Here is a 15,049-nt window from a genome sequence, read left to right on the forward strand (position 1 = left end):
GTGGGGAATTAAATTTAGATGTTAAATATACGTTTCTGTACTGTAGAGGAATAGCAGCACAATAAGGTAAGTCAAAAAAGGGAACAGAATAGCTGGTCCAACTGTGAGAGGTAGTTTTAGGCCTTTTCCTCAATCGCTAGTGCTTCAATTACCCGTTCCTCTCTACTGATACCAGTTGACTCTTTCCTAATTATGCTACACATTACAGGATGAATTTTCACTACACATCAGGAAACAGGAGACAAGTTCTGGCTCCCAAACTCTCAGTGGGGATAGCTGCAGTTGGATAAAAACAGTGCTCTTTGTGATTCTGCCTGGGGCACTTGCCGAATCAGCGTGGAGATAGAATCCCTGTCCAATTAGAAGAAATCTTCCAGTTTGACAGGGGACACCGGAAGTTTAGTCAACTGAGACGGCATTTCAACAAAGGTGTCAGCCCACCAAATCTTTGAAAACAAAGCTGAAAAAAAATATTAAATTTCAGTAAAGATAGAAACAGCATCCAATTTCTGAAGAAGGGTCCAGACTGGAAACGTCAGCTTTCCTGCTCCTCTGATGCTGCCTGGCCTGCTGGGTCCATCCAGTTCTACACACTGTTATCTCAGACTGCAGCATCGGCAGTTCCTACTATCTCCCAGGCCACCATCACATGGGGGTAGAAGAATTCCTTTACAGCACAGCCTTTGCATCTCCAACCAGGCGGGGAGGGTGTGTGGCTGGTTGTCTGCTCTGAACGCTAGCATGTGTCATTGGATGTCCACCTCCAGGAGCCAGGTCTCCTTGCTGTCCCAATCCCATTTTTGCAAAATAGTAGTCAGCCCCAGGGAGAATCAGGATCAGGATATCAGCACACTGGCCAGAGAGGAATGGTAACACCCTGTTCACCTTAGAATGACAGTGGCCAGAAAATAAATCTCTCCCACATTTATCTCCTTGAGCAGATATGCTCAGTTTAAAATGCAGATCTAGTCTTTACATTGTCTAACAGAAGACAGATTTTATATTTCGTAATAAATATCACCAAATGAACTGCAGGAATACAAATTCAGCACACTGTGGTCCCAGATTTCTTTCAATTTTAATCAGACTGCAGCAAAATCAATTCATATTCTGAGGCAGATCCAAAGTCTCCATATTCTTACTGTCAAGATATCATTGCTTAATCTGCAAAGCCTCATGTAAGGCACTACTAAACGTAAAGTGGCAATGGTAAATTCAGATAATGCGATGTGGTGCACTTTGGTAGGAAGAATAAAGGGAAACGCTGTATTGCTTGGATAAAAGGAGAGTGAAGTAGCAGGGGACCAAGGGGAACAGACAGAAATCACTAAGTGGCAGCACAGTTTAATAAAGGCATTGCTGAAGAGCAATCCAAACATTGGGACACATTTCTAAAAAGACAGAATACCAAAAAGTAAGCGAGTCATGCTAATATTGAATAAACACCTCAGCCCACTCTTTGGGGTCAGGGCAGAGTGCGAGACTGGAGGCTGAGTTGTATAACAGTCATATTTCTCATGAAATTTTGCATCCAGAAATCACATGTCTTGAATGCACATTTTTGGTACTGGCTTCCTGACTGCCATTTTGTTCCAGTATGTGGGGCTCTGTGCTGATCCTGATGTCAGCATATAGTGCTGATTTGGCTCGGTGCCAATTTTGATTCAAACACTGCAGCTAATGCCCTCACAGAGCATAGTCTTTAGCAGAAAAACCTCTTAAACCCAACCACTCCATCCACCTAAAAGAAAAAAAAATCACCAACCATTGCTGGGTTAGTTATCTACAGGCTTTTGGTGAATCAGTAGAACTGTTGAAGTATTATGTTGCAGCTCAACACAGTGAATTTGACAGAGACAGGTGTGGCATTTGGTTCTCATTTCAAGAGCACGATTCCGACAATTTGCTTCCAGTCATGGGTGCCTGTAATTTCTATCAGATAACCACCAACTCAGTCACTAACATTGTACATAACTGAGAGGACAGACTAGAGACAGCATCTACACATGGAGACACTGGGCATGAGTTGAATGCAGCGAGGGCAGGGAACAAATATGCAGTGGTACCAGTTTGAAGGTTAGAATCTCATAAGGATCGAGTCAGACAAATAAAGTTCAGATGGAGATAAGCAAATTGCTTAAAGAGAGGGAAGGAGGGCTCAGCAGGAAGCCAATATCCAACCAGGACCTCAGGGTACGCAAATCTCCTACCACACAGTCAATGAGGTTGAGAATGCATAATGCATCAGTCTCGTAAAGGAGATGCTGATAGTAACCTAATGCTTTCATTCATCGGATGGGGTATCGAGTACATGAGTTGGCAGGTCATGTTACAGTTGTCTAGGACTTTGGTTTGACCACATTTGGAATACTGCGTACAGTTCTGGTCGCCACATTACCAAAAGGATGTGGATGCTTTGGAGCAAGTGCAGAGGAGGTTCACCACGATATTGCCTGGTATGGAGGGCACTAGCTATGAAGAAATGTTGAATAGATTAGGATTATTTACATTAGAAAGCCGGAGGTTGAGAGGGGACCTGATCGAAGTCTACAAAGTCATGAGAGGTACAGGCAGGATGGACAGCAAGAAGCTTTCCACCACCCCCCCTCCCGCCCAGAGTGGGGACTCAATTAGTAGGGGGTCACGATTTCGAAGAAAGAGGGGATGGGTTTAAGGGAGATATGCGTGGAAAATTCTTTATGCAGAGGGTGGTGGGTGTTTGGAACACGTTGCCAGCGGAGCTGGTAGAGACAGGCACGATAGTGTCATTTAAGTATCTGGACAGATACATGAATGGGCAGGGAACAGCGGGATGCAGATCTTTGGAAAACAAGTGAGAGGCTTAGATAGAGGATCTGGATCAGCGCAGGCTTGGACGGCCAAAGGGCCTATTCCTGCGCTGCAACTTTCTTTGTTCTTTGTTCTAATGCAGATGTACTTGTGGCCTCGCAGCAGGACAAGAACAGCATGAGCAGTATCTGTAAACAGGACACTGAGCCACGCAACGACAGCATCTGACTAGGACAGCTGACTCAAAGCTAGGTCAAAGAGATGGTTTTTAAATTCGATTCTTAAAGGAAGAAAATGAGGTGAAAATGGAAAGATTTAGAGGAAGAATTCCACTGCTTAGGCCTGAGGCAGCTGATAGTATGGACACCAAATGGAGTATCTGCAAATGTAGATGCACAAGAGTCAGCAATAAAAGGTGCCCTCAAAATACCAAATCAAACTTCAATTGAATCATGCCATATTGTATGACAAATTATATGATCATCCTTTGCCTTGCCTTGAAACTAATATATGTCTTTGTCCATCATACAGAGGATTCTGTAGACTGGTTTTTTTTTAATCCCTGGACTGTATATCCATTCCTTGCAAACAATTCCTGGGGAAGTGATGGCCTATTGGTATTATCACCAGACTGTTAATCCAGAGACCCAGACAACATTCTGGGGACCTGGATTCGAATCCTACCATGGCAGATAGTGGAATCTGAATTCAGCAAATATCTGGAATTAAGAGTCTAATGATGACCATGAATCCATTGTTGATTGTTAGTGAACCAGTTGGGTTTTCCTAATGTCCTTTAGGGAAGGAAACTGCCATCTTTACCTGTTCTGGCCTACATGTGACTCCAGACCCACAGCAATGTGGTTCACTCTCAACTACCCTCTGGCCAATTAGGAATGGGCAATAAATGCTGCCTAGACAGCGACGTCCTCATCCCATGAACGAATAAGGGAATTTGTGCCGAGATTTATGCTCCACTTATCTTCCTCCCAACTTTCTTCCTGTAAATCTATCACTGTAACCCTCAACTTCCTTTTCTCTCTGTCAAACTTTACCTTGCAAACTCTTCACTTCAACCTCTCCCCGTGGTAGCAAGGTCAAAATTCTCACCAAGCTTTGAATCTTCTCTTTAAGAAGGAGCATTCCCCCTCTAACCGCTCCAACAAAACCTTCCATAATTTTGAAGGCCTGTTTGGGTCATCCACCAGCCTTTTTTCAAGAGTGAAGAAACTCAGTTTGTCAATCTTTTCCCGATAATGTACAGACCCACATTTCTGATCATTATGCTTACAAATCAAAAGATTCTGGAGAGAAACAGATATTTTCACAATTTGATGACTAGCCTTTACTCCAAGTATACCCCAGCAGTACCACTCTATAACTAGAGCTGTGCAGACTAACTTTCAGAGGAGGACATTGCAGTTCCTCTTTAAAGATGACCTTGAACAATTCTGGGTTTACAAGACCTGGATACTGACTGCAACATCTGGGCAAGGGGGTGAGGGAAGCAGCAGTCTGCGTTTGACTGACTGTCAGGCAACAGTGAGGATACTAGCAGAGTGTTAGAGGGTGGATGGACAAAATCAAATATCTTGAGACAGCAGCACTGCATTCTTTAGAGTTGCTGGAATGGATCCCCATCAACCTTCATAATCTGTTTGAGAATTTGACACGATAGCCAGGAAACTTCTTTGCAAATATAACCCACAATCATGATGCCAGCAAGCTGACAGTCCATGACAAAAGTCTGAGCTTGCACTGCAGCACTCCAGTGTTGTGTGTCTGCTGTTCGTATTGCAAAGAATGATCCATCTGACACTGCATTATGGGTGGGTCCACAAGTATGTGAATGGAGCTGGAAGCCACTGATATTGCGGACTGCAGCTGTGCGCCAAGTTAGTGCTAAACTCCCCCGAGCTGCTTGACATTGACTACAAGTTTCCTGGCAGTTTTCCCAATGCACCAAACATTTTGCTATGAATATCAATCAGCGTTCTGTTGCACACTGCCAATTGAGGTACACATTTGTGCCCTCTGCAGCAGAACCCTTGTGTGATTCTAACTTCTAGCTGGTAGTGTTTTACTTTCAGGCATGAGAAAACCGCAGCTAATGCAAGGTCCAGTGTCTCACTGCGTGCAAACCCTAGCCTCTAATCTATCCTTTCAGCTACGTGTAGTGTCAATATTTGTGTTAATGAGTGCATGAAATCGAGTGCTAGTATGTCATAATTATCAATCTCTTCACAGTCTTTCTTCACTACAGACCAAAGTGCACTTCCTCAGTATGTAAAAGGGAAAAGGCACCAGAATGAGATTGCAGTGTAGGGAAGGAAGCTGGAGATACACCATCCACAGTTGGCTAATAATGATGTGATGGTTTGCGCACTGAGGTTATTAATGTAGCTGAAAGGACATGCTATTTCAAAAATGTATTCACTGGCCTTGATTCCACATGAGGTCACTGAATTTCTTGTGGCACCGTTTCTAGGTCATCCGGGCTCGACTCCTTGTGCTGTCTGCAGCTGTCCCCATGGCCTTTTGAATTTACACCTAGATGGCATCCTGACTCCCTATTGAACGTCCCTCCAACATTTCACTTCCTCCAGCAAATGCTTCAGTGAAGCATTAACACAACATGGAGACCATCTATAAGATTGAGTTGTATTCAAGAATTAATCATTTTGACTTGATTAAAGTGAGGAATTAAGTATTTTTTTATTTGATTGGGATTAGTTATAAACATTTCTTTAAAGGAACCACACCTTCTCCACCTATCTTCTTTACTCTCCATCTTCGGTCCGCCTCCCCCTCTCTCCCTATTTATTCCAGTTCCCTCCCCCCATCCCCCTCTCTGATGAAGGGTCTAGGCCCGAAACGTCAGCTTTTGTGCTCCTGAGATGCTGCTTGGCCTGCTGTGTTCATCCAGCCTCACATTTTATTATCTTGGAATCTCCAGCATCTGCAGTTCCCATTATCTCAAAAGAAAGGTCCTTGGTTTATGGTTTAATTGATATTTTATAGCTCAGGTTAATGTAACTTGAGCTATCAAATGCAGAAATATTTTCAGACCAAAGACTTTTACTCAAAGATGTTTTAACATGGTCATTTAAAGTAAGCAGCAGGCCTACGAACTGAACTGTAATGATTCTTTAGTGAGTCTTCTGGTGGCTTTAATCTTTTTTGACGTAGAAAATTGGGACATTTATGAATAGCTAGTCAGTGGTAGCTAACATTACATTAAATGTCCCATAGGTGATCTTTACTTGAAAAACAAGTTTAAAACTTGAACATAACTAATTAGCCAATCCAAGACTGGCTTATCTGTGAAATGAACAGTTCACAGTCAGAGTTCAGGTGCATCAGATTATAGACAGAAGGTGGTGGTTAGCAAAGGGGTTAGTAAACATTGATTTGAGGCATTTAGCACACATTAGAACATTATCTTCAGATAACAAGAAGAGATCACTGCCCAGTCAATGTCACAAACTGGTATCCTGAATTGGATAGGCCGAAAACTGCTGTTTTCATTAAATATAATTTCCTTTGGACTTGTTGTTATAAGCTTAATAAATCCTCTAAAAACATTAAAAACAACTGTATATGGAATGGTAATAAAATGTGAGGCTGGATGAACACAGCAGGCCAAGCAGCATCTCAGGAGCACAAAAGCTGACGTTTCGGGCCTAGACCCTTCATCAGAGAGGGGGATGGGGGGAGGGAACTGGAATAAATAGGGAGAGAGGGGGAGGCGGACCGAAGATGGAGAGTAAAGAAGATAGGTGGAGAGGGTGTAGGTGGGGAGGTAGGGAGGGGATAGGTCAGTCCAGGGAAGACGGACAGGTCAAGGAGGTGGGATGAGGTTAGTAGGTAGCTGGGGGTGCGGCTTGGGGTGGGAGGAAGGGATGGGTGAGAGGAAGAACCGGTTCGGGAGGCAGAGACAGGTTGGACTGGTTTTGGGATGCAGTGGGTGGGGGGGAAGAGCTGGGCTGGTTGTGTGGTGCAGTGGGGGGAGGGGATGAACTGGGCTGGTTGAGGGATGCAGTGGGGGAAGGGGAGATTTTGAAACTGGTGAAGTCCACATTGATACCATATGGCTGCAGGGTTCCCAGGCGGAATATGAGTTGCTGTTCCTGCAACCTTCGGGTGGCATCATTGTGGCAGTGCAGGAGGCCCATGATGGACATGTCATCAAGAGAATGGGAGGGGGAGTGGAAATGGTTTGCGACTGGGAGGTGCAGTTGTTTGTTGCGAACTGAGCGGAGGTGTTCTGCAAAGCGGTCCCCAAGCCTCCGCTTGGTTTCCCCAATGTAGAGAAAGCCGCACCGGGTACAGTGGATGCAGTATACCACATTGGCAGATGTGCAGGTGAACCTCTGCTTAATGTGGAATGTCATCTTGGGGCCTGGGATGGGGGTGAGGGAGGAGGTGTGGGGACAAGTGTAGCATTTCCTGCGGTTGCAGGGGAAGGTGCCGGGTGTGGTGGGGTTGGAGGGCAGTGTGGAGCATATGGAATGGGTCTTGTAGCCAAAGTCAGGATTAATAAGTTTAGATCGACTCTCAAACTCGGTTATAATTGTAATTAACTTGGGTATTACAAATAAATTGCACCCCAAAATCTTATACCCTCCCCTACCTAATGTGCCAGTCTTCACTGTTTCACAGGTCAACTGCTTCTCTCACATGACTGTCAGCACCTGATGCAGCCACAATACACCTCTGCTAACTGACACATACTAGCTTTAAGTGCTGCTAGCAAGTTAACATTTCGGTCCCCTGCAGATGCTTGCAGCCAGTGAAAAGTAATTTTACCAGAGTCTGCACGTAAAAAAATCATTTGACTGAGCAAGCTATATGAAGCTGCTGGCATTTCATTGAATCAGAGATAACGGGAACTGCAGATGCTGGAGAATCCAGGATAACAAAGTGTGGAGCTGGATGAACACAGCAGGCCAAGCAACATCTCAGGAGCACAAAAGTTAACATTTCGGGCCTAAACATGAAGGGTCTAGGCTTGAAACGTCAGCTTTTGTGCTCCTAAGATGCTGCTGGGACTGCTGTGTTCATCCAGCTCCACACCTTGATATCTTGCATTTCATTGAATTAGCCATGCACAGCGATCCCTCTACCCATTTTCGGGCTTAGCCACTGAAATTACTTTAACATAAGTGAGCAATTTTAGACCATGTACATCAATGGTTTTGTTTGAGGGAAAACAGCAGATACAAAAGATGATTGACTCTGATGTAGTCTGGCACAAGGAACTCAACATGTGAAGACAGTCTTGGAAATCTGGGTACTGCACTTGACTGAATAGAGGAGGAGTTGAGAAGATGTGATAGAGATGAATAACTTCATGAAGGAATAGGGCACAGTGGCTAGAACCATTGAACTGAAAACAAGAAAAGCTCCATAACATTAAAAAGACATTTAAGGGGTTATGGAATGCACTGTTGAATTGATTGAGTAAAACAGATTCTGCCAACTATTAAAAAATCATTAGATTGTCAGTCAAAGAAAAAAAAGAGAGACTGACTGCATTTCTAAAACAGTACGAGATGACAACTACCGAACAACTCATTTATGCTGAGATAGTAAGAACTGCCAATGCTGGAGTTTGAGACAGCAAAGTGTGGATTTTGAGGAACACATCAAGCTAGGCAGCATCAGAGGAGCAGGAAAGCTGACATTTTGGGTCAGGACATCCTGCTCCAGCTTCACGCTGTTTTATCTCCATTTATGCTGTATTTTCTATTAATTTAAAATGCAACTTCCCATCATTAAACCTTAGTGGAGAGAAAAAAAAATCTAAACAAAAAAAATTTCAGAACTATGAATAGCAATACCAGCAAAATGAACAATTGTTTTGCTTTAACTTCCCCTCCCCTCCACCCCACCCTATACTAACCAACACTATTCTAACACATTAAAAACACCACCAAACATCTTTGCTTCCCCTCCACAGTCAGCAATCCACAGGGACTGTTATTTCTGTGGCATCCTGATCCACGCCTCCACTGTTCATCATACGTTCCAACAGCCTACGGCATCTTCCCACGCAACCACAGAAGATGTCAAACTTGCCAACTCACCTTGTCCCTCACTGTCCAAAGTCTCAAATGTACCTTGCAAGTGAAGCAGTGGTTTACCCCAATCTATTAATCTGGTCTATTTGTATTCACCGCAGCCTCTTTCATTTAATGACACCAAAAACAGACAGGGTGACTACTTGCTGGAACATCTCCACTCTGTCTGTAGGAATGACTGCCCTTCCAGCTGCTTGCCATTTCAATAAACACCTTGCTCTCACGTTGCCCTCTCTGTTCCTTGGCCTGCTGCAACGTTACAACAAAGCACAAGGTGCAAGCCTGAGGAACACCACCACATTTTCTGCCTAGGCACTTTACAGTGTTTTGGACTCACTACTGAATCACAACTTCAGAGCTACATAGCATGATGGCTCCCCACTAATTCTCTTACTTTCTCTTCGCCCTCTCCCACCCCAAAGGCCGTGTTTTGTATAATAAAATGTGAAGCTGGATGAACACAGCAGGCCCAGCAGCACACATGAATTGTAGAGGTCTTGTTTACTCTGCTCTCAGTACAGAGCTTATTTTCTCCTTTTCACAACTTTTACACAGATTTTATATCTTTATTGCTCTTTCACCTCAATTAACAGCCCCTTCTTTCTTTTAAGAGTGGAGGAGTGAAGAGAACGCATGATTATGGAGGCTCAGAGCAAACATATATTTTTTAAAAAATTCATTTTCCAATCCCTTTTGGTTCTGCAGAAGAATTCTACTAAAGTCAAAACATTAACTGTGCTTCTCTCTCAACAGGACCTGCCAGACCATCAGATTTTCTCCAGCTCTGTTTCAGATTAAACAGAATCAAACTGTTAAATTCCAAGCAATAACTTACAAGGACTTCAAGTGAGATCACATGCTTTATATTCAAAATTACCTACTGGAATCTGAACCTTCGCATTCTAGTTCTGAGAAAAAGTGTTTACGGACCCGAGGCACTAACTGTGATTTTCCTTCACGGATGCTGGCAGACCTGCTGAGCTTTCCCAGCAACTTCTGTTTTTGTTCCTTCACATTCCACTTGCTCATCTCAAGTAACTGCAAAACAGTTGTCACATCAGCCACACAATTTGCAGCATTATCTCCTAGATATTCATTGCAAAAACTCAACCATCTCCAAAATGGGACAGATTTAATGGCAGTACTAATGTAGAGCCACAGTCCTTTTACAAGCAGTATCGCTTGACAACCTTAGCAATCTCAGTCCCAGGAACTCACCTGCTTGTGCTTACGGCTAAACAAAGAAGATGTGCATTTTCATGTACCCTCCCATAAAAGGGTTTCTTTGCATTCAGTCACAAAAATGTTGACTGATGAGAAAAGGGCAAGGGCCTGCCATTACATCAGATTCCAATTCTAACCCTGGCAGTCCTATTCCTTTGCTATCATATTCAACCTTTTTAACAGAGAAGAACTTACTTTACTACTGTCGAGATGGCCGATTCCCCCAGGGATTTCTGATTTTCCCACTTTACAATCCATCTTCACTTTTTCCACTTTGCTCAAGCAGATTCCCCTGCCAACCCAATAAATAGGCTGCACTATTTCAAGGCTCAATGCAATGGCACAATGGATCTGGAGTCAACTGGTGCTTTAAAAGAAACAACCTACCTCCTTCCCTGTATGTTCCTACCATACTCCCATGGATATGTTGCTCGCCATATTACGCAGCTGACAACTTGGCAACTAATTTTACATTTCTTAAGATTAATGGGAACTGCATGTGTCATATACTTTCATTTACTTTACTGGCCATAAATAGTGCAAGGATGAAAGCTCAAGTTTAGTAAAACACACACACATTATATAAAAATAAAAAGATAGTCACATAAATTGAGACTGTAATATTTACTTATGTAACAGAGTTCTCTGTTTCACGTGTCTTATTCATAGTCATCCTTTAATCATACATAGTAATTCAGTTCCTGTCTTAATGTTAGATTGTGGAGTTGCAATTCCTGCTAAATAATCAGCAGCTGCATTAATGTAAACATATATTTCGTCACTATCAATAACCCCAGGCTATACTGGCGAAAGACAAGTAATGCTGGAATAAAAGCAAAATACTGCAGATGCTGGAAATCTGCAATAAAAACTGGAAATGCTGCAACATCCACCAATCCTCAGTCCTGAAGTAGTGTTACACCTGACTTAATAGGTTAGCTCTGTTCCTCTCTCCATGGATGCTGCCAAATCTGAGTACTCCAGTAATTTCTGAGGGAACTGTTGGAATATTGGACTTGAAATTGGTGTGTGGTTGACTGCAGGTTGATGCAGGATCCATTCAACTCACATGGGCCTCAAGGTCATTGAAAAGACACTGGCTTTTTCAGGTAACTCATCGATAAATCTCCCCAGGAGCTATTTCTATTTTCATGTGCCCAGGATGGACATGTCATCTGCAGAATGGGAGGGGGAGTTGAAATGGTTCGCGACTAGGAGGTGCAGTTGTTTAATGCAAATTGAGTGTAGGTGTTCTGCAAAGCGATCCCCAGCTGGGATATTAGAGGGATATATCTTTCTTTGCTGTTTCACTCCCTCTAACTCTTATGTTCCTTTCCACGTGCTTCTCGGATTCACTCTTTTTTCCTTCCTTTTGGTCAATGCTAAAGAAGCTGTGAATATCTGCAGTCTGAAATTTTCTAGTTAGGGTTATTGGACAACATGGAATTCAAACATCTACACTGTCCACGTCTGAACACTTCAGCTCTTCCTATCTTATTCCTTTATGTATATTTCATGAAATTCTCACCAATTCTTCCCATTACAAACACCTGTCCCTGACATGGAATAGAATTTTAAAAAAGTGTCACCTGTCCTGTGATGTGGAAAACACACAGTGAAAGATTTATAAGGTGGCCCACCACTGTGTCTATTCCCATCCACTGATTTCTACCTTAAAAACTGGACATAAATGCCCTATCCCTGAACTATCCTCACTCAGGTGTCACTCATTTGCCTTTAATCTTCTTCCACATTCCCTCTAACATCCTAGCTGGGAATACTTTGCAGAACACCTATGCTCAGTTTGCACTAAACAACTGCACCTCCCAGTCGCAAACCATTTCAACTCCCCCTTCCATTCCTCAGACGACATGTCCATCCTGGGCCTCCTGCAGTGCCACAATGATGCCACCCGAAGGTTGCAAGAACTGCAACTCATATTCCGCTTGGGAACTGTGCAGCCTAATGGCATCAATGTGGATTTCACAAGCTTCAAATCTCCCCTCCCCCTACCACATCCCAAAATCAGCCCAGCTCATCCCCGCCTCCCTAAACTGTCCTTCCACCGATCCCCTCCTCCCACCACGAGCCCCACCCCCATCCCCTACCTACTAACCTCATCCCACCCCCTTCACCTGTCCGTCCTCCGTGGACTGACCTATCCCCTCCCTACCTCCCCACCCACACTCACCTCTACTGGCTTCAGCCTCTTTGACCAGTCTGTCCCCTCTCTACCTATCTTCTCCTCTATCCATCTTTGATTCCCCCTCTCCCTCTCTCCCTATTTATTTCAGAACCTCCTCCTCCTCTCCCATTTCTGAAGGTGGTTCTCAGCCCAAAATGTCAGCTTTCCTGCTCCGATGATGCTGCCTGGCCTGCTCTGTTCATCCAGCTCTACACCTTGTTATTTCAGACTCTCCAGCATCTGCAGTTCCTAATATCTCTGCTCCCTCAGGCACATGGCTCAAAGTTGTTCCCCTCGTCCTGCCTATATGTCACAAGAATTATGCACTTTCAAAACTCAAATTACATTGAAAAACACTTTAACAGCCATGAGTGCATGCAGCATAACCAAAATTACAACATGTACATATAATCAGTGCTCAGTTTTCATTCATCCATGTGGATCACTTGTAGTGTTGTTAACCACAAGACACAGGATGTACTCCTTGATTACAATGACATTATGTCAGTATACCACCACTAAGATTACCTGTTACAGCTCTGGAGAAAAAGAATAAAGGACACATTTACCAAATTCGATCAAAATCATAAATGAAAGTCCTCGATTAATCCATTTAGCAATATGGCGTACTCGGTGCTGTCGAGCAGCACAGCCTCCAACAGTCTGGAGCTCTAAGATTGGCTTGGATCATCTGGACTTTGGCAGATCTAGAACAGAGTTCCTACAGTTTGGCAGCACCTGGAGTCAGGTGTTTTTCTGGGGTACAGTGGAATGTTCACTGCATGAGAAAGGCAAGGTATAACAGCTTGATGGTAATTTAGAACAGTGACAAGAGGTGTCTCAGTACTGTAAACAACAGGAAAGTGAAGTCATTCATTGGACAGTACTTTGCCAAACCTTGATCTAGCAGCATTGGCTTGTAAGGTATGCCAGAAATCTTACCAGAATCCATGTTTTAAGTTTGGTTATGAGTTCTGGAATAAACAAATAAATAAATGCAATTTTCCTGGCAGAAATAGAGACCACAACTGCACATTAAAATACGAAGATTCTACTTAATCAGTCACCAGAACACTCAGTAGCATGTGAAATTCAAACATGTTTTGGTACTTATAAGCAATAAAAAAAAACAAGCTTTTTTTCTACTGCTTAGACTGGATCTATTTCAGACTGTCAAATCTTTCCAGAAAGTACCTTCAAAGTCATTATCTCACTGATAATAATTTACATCAGGCTACTATACAGGAAAGAGGATAGAATTATGCTGAATCTGTAAATACAGGAAGTAACCCAATCTTCATCTAACTATTGCATCTAGACAAATAGATCTTGTAAAAGCATGGATCTTTTTTCTAGAAAACTGACCTGGATTTTCCTCTTCCTCCTGCCATAAGTGGGTCATGGTGAGACTTCCATTCACTAGCCTGGATCAATTAAGCATCTGAAGTGGGTGCCCAATTATACACAGGGCACTGTTTGTTGGAAAGGAGGTCCTGTGCAAGTTGTAATGTGGCATTAGCCACAGAACCTGAAATGGGTAGAGATTATATTAATTATAGCAGAAACTTGTCCAAAAAGCTGCTACCTAGAATGAAGGAGGGGCTTTGAACAAGATTAGCATCAAGTAGAGAATTATCCGACATATATCACAGTCAGCATTACAGGACAGGGGAGTTTTATTGCTTCTTGGTTTGTCCATGGAATTCTTGACTGCAAGAGTAGTTGGAAAGAGACAATGCAAGATGGATGTAAAGTACAGCAATAACTACAGCATCTGCATGGTCAAAGCAGCACAATGTACACATATTGTTAAAGAACTAAATGCAAATTGTGATTTTTACTGAAACATGGGAACTAGAGTAGGCCCTTCATACATGTTCCATCATTCTGATGAGATTGCAAGTGGTTTGCATTTCAATTCCACCCTGGTATACTTACATAACAAACATCTGTCAATCACAGATTTGAAAGTTTAACTTGACCCTGCTCCGAGAGCTTTATAAGGAGTTCAGCTTTCCACTGTCCTCATGGAGTCATATCCTTTCACTCCTAAATGCTTCTGACTAATAATACGTTAATGTCTTTAAGTGTCAGTTTTACCCTGCGATTCTGTACCTACTCCATCCTCCTAATAAGAAGAATCCTGAGATTACTTTAAATATCTTGATTAGAATGTCTGTCAAATTTTCCACACTTGCCATCATAATCAGAATGGCACACAGCCAGCAGGAAAATTCTGCAAGACAGAAAAAGCATGTGTTTATTATGCATCTCAACACTTCCAACTGATTCTATCTCAAATCACAAGACAATTATTCACCCACAAGATATCTTCTATCTGCTTAAAGGATAATTGCTGCGCTGTGACAAGGCAGAATATCAATTACGTTCCAGCTTTGGGGGTACACTTTTGCTTTGAATGATTCCTCAGGTGGCACAAAACCAATTGCGAGTCTGTGATTGACTCTGAGCTACAAATGTTCCAAATCTGGTCTTAAAACACTTGACACATTCAACTAAACTAATGGCTACCCAAAAATTGTATCAAAACAAACTTCACTCCTATAGTCTACTGTTCACGTAACTGCACTTCCAGAACATTCAATGCACAAGCTGATCTCAGGTCTGTGCTGATAACCTCTGAAACAGTAAAATAAATGGCCACAGTTGGAGATGGAATTGCGATCTTGTTGATAATGCTACACAGTGCTATAAGCTGAAACATTAATCGCATCGAATGTGTGAACCAGGAGAGCCAAAGTACACA

At 42.9% G+C, this 15,049-nt stretch overlaps 1 long non-coding RNA gene across 3 annotated transcripts in view; it reads right to left on the reverse strand.

The window, feature by feature from the left end:
• The window catches only part of LOC125462909 (uncharacterized), a 60,967-nt gene that overhangs the window by 12,594 nt on the left and 33,324 nt on the right, over positions 1-15,049 (reverse strand). For all 3 annotated transcript variants that reach the window (XR_009446991.1, XR_007249725.2, XR_007249726.2), the window contains one exon: positions 13,648-13,810. This is a non-coding gene — a long non-coding RNA (uncharacterized LOC125462909). The remainder of the gene's footprint in view (positions 1-13,647; positions 13,811-15,049) is intronic.

The sequence above is a fragment of the Stegostoma tigrinum genome, chromosome 21, assembly GCF_030684315.1.
Source record: "Stegostoma tigrinum isolate sSteTig4 chromosome 21, sSteTig4.hap1, whole genome shotgun sequence".
NCBI classification, from domain to species: Eukaryota; Metazoa; Chordata; class Chondrichthyes; order Orectolobiformes; family Stegostomatidae; genus Stegostoma; species Stegostoma tigrinum.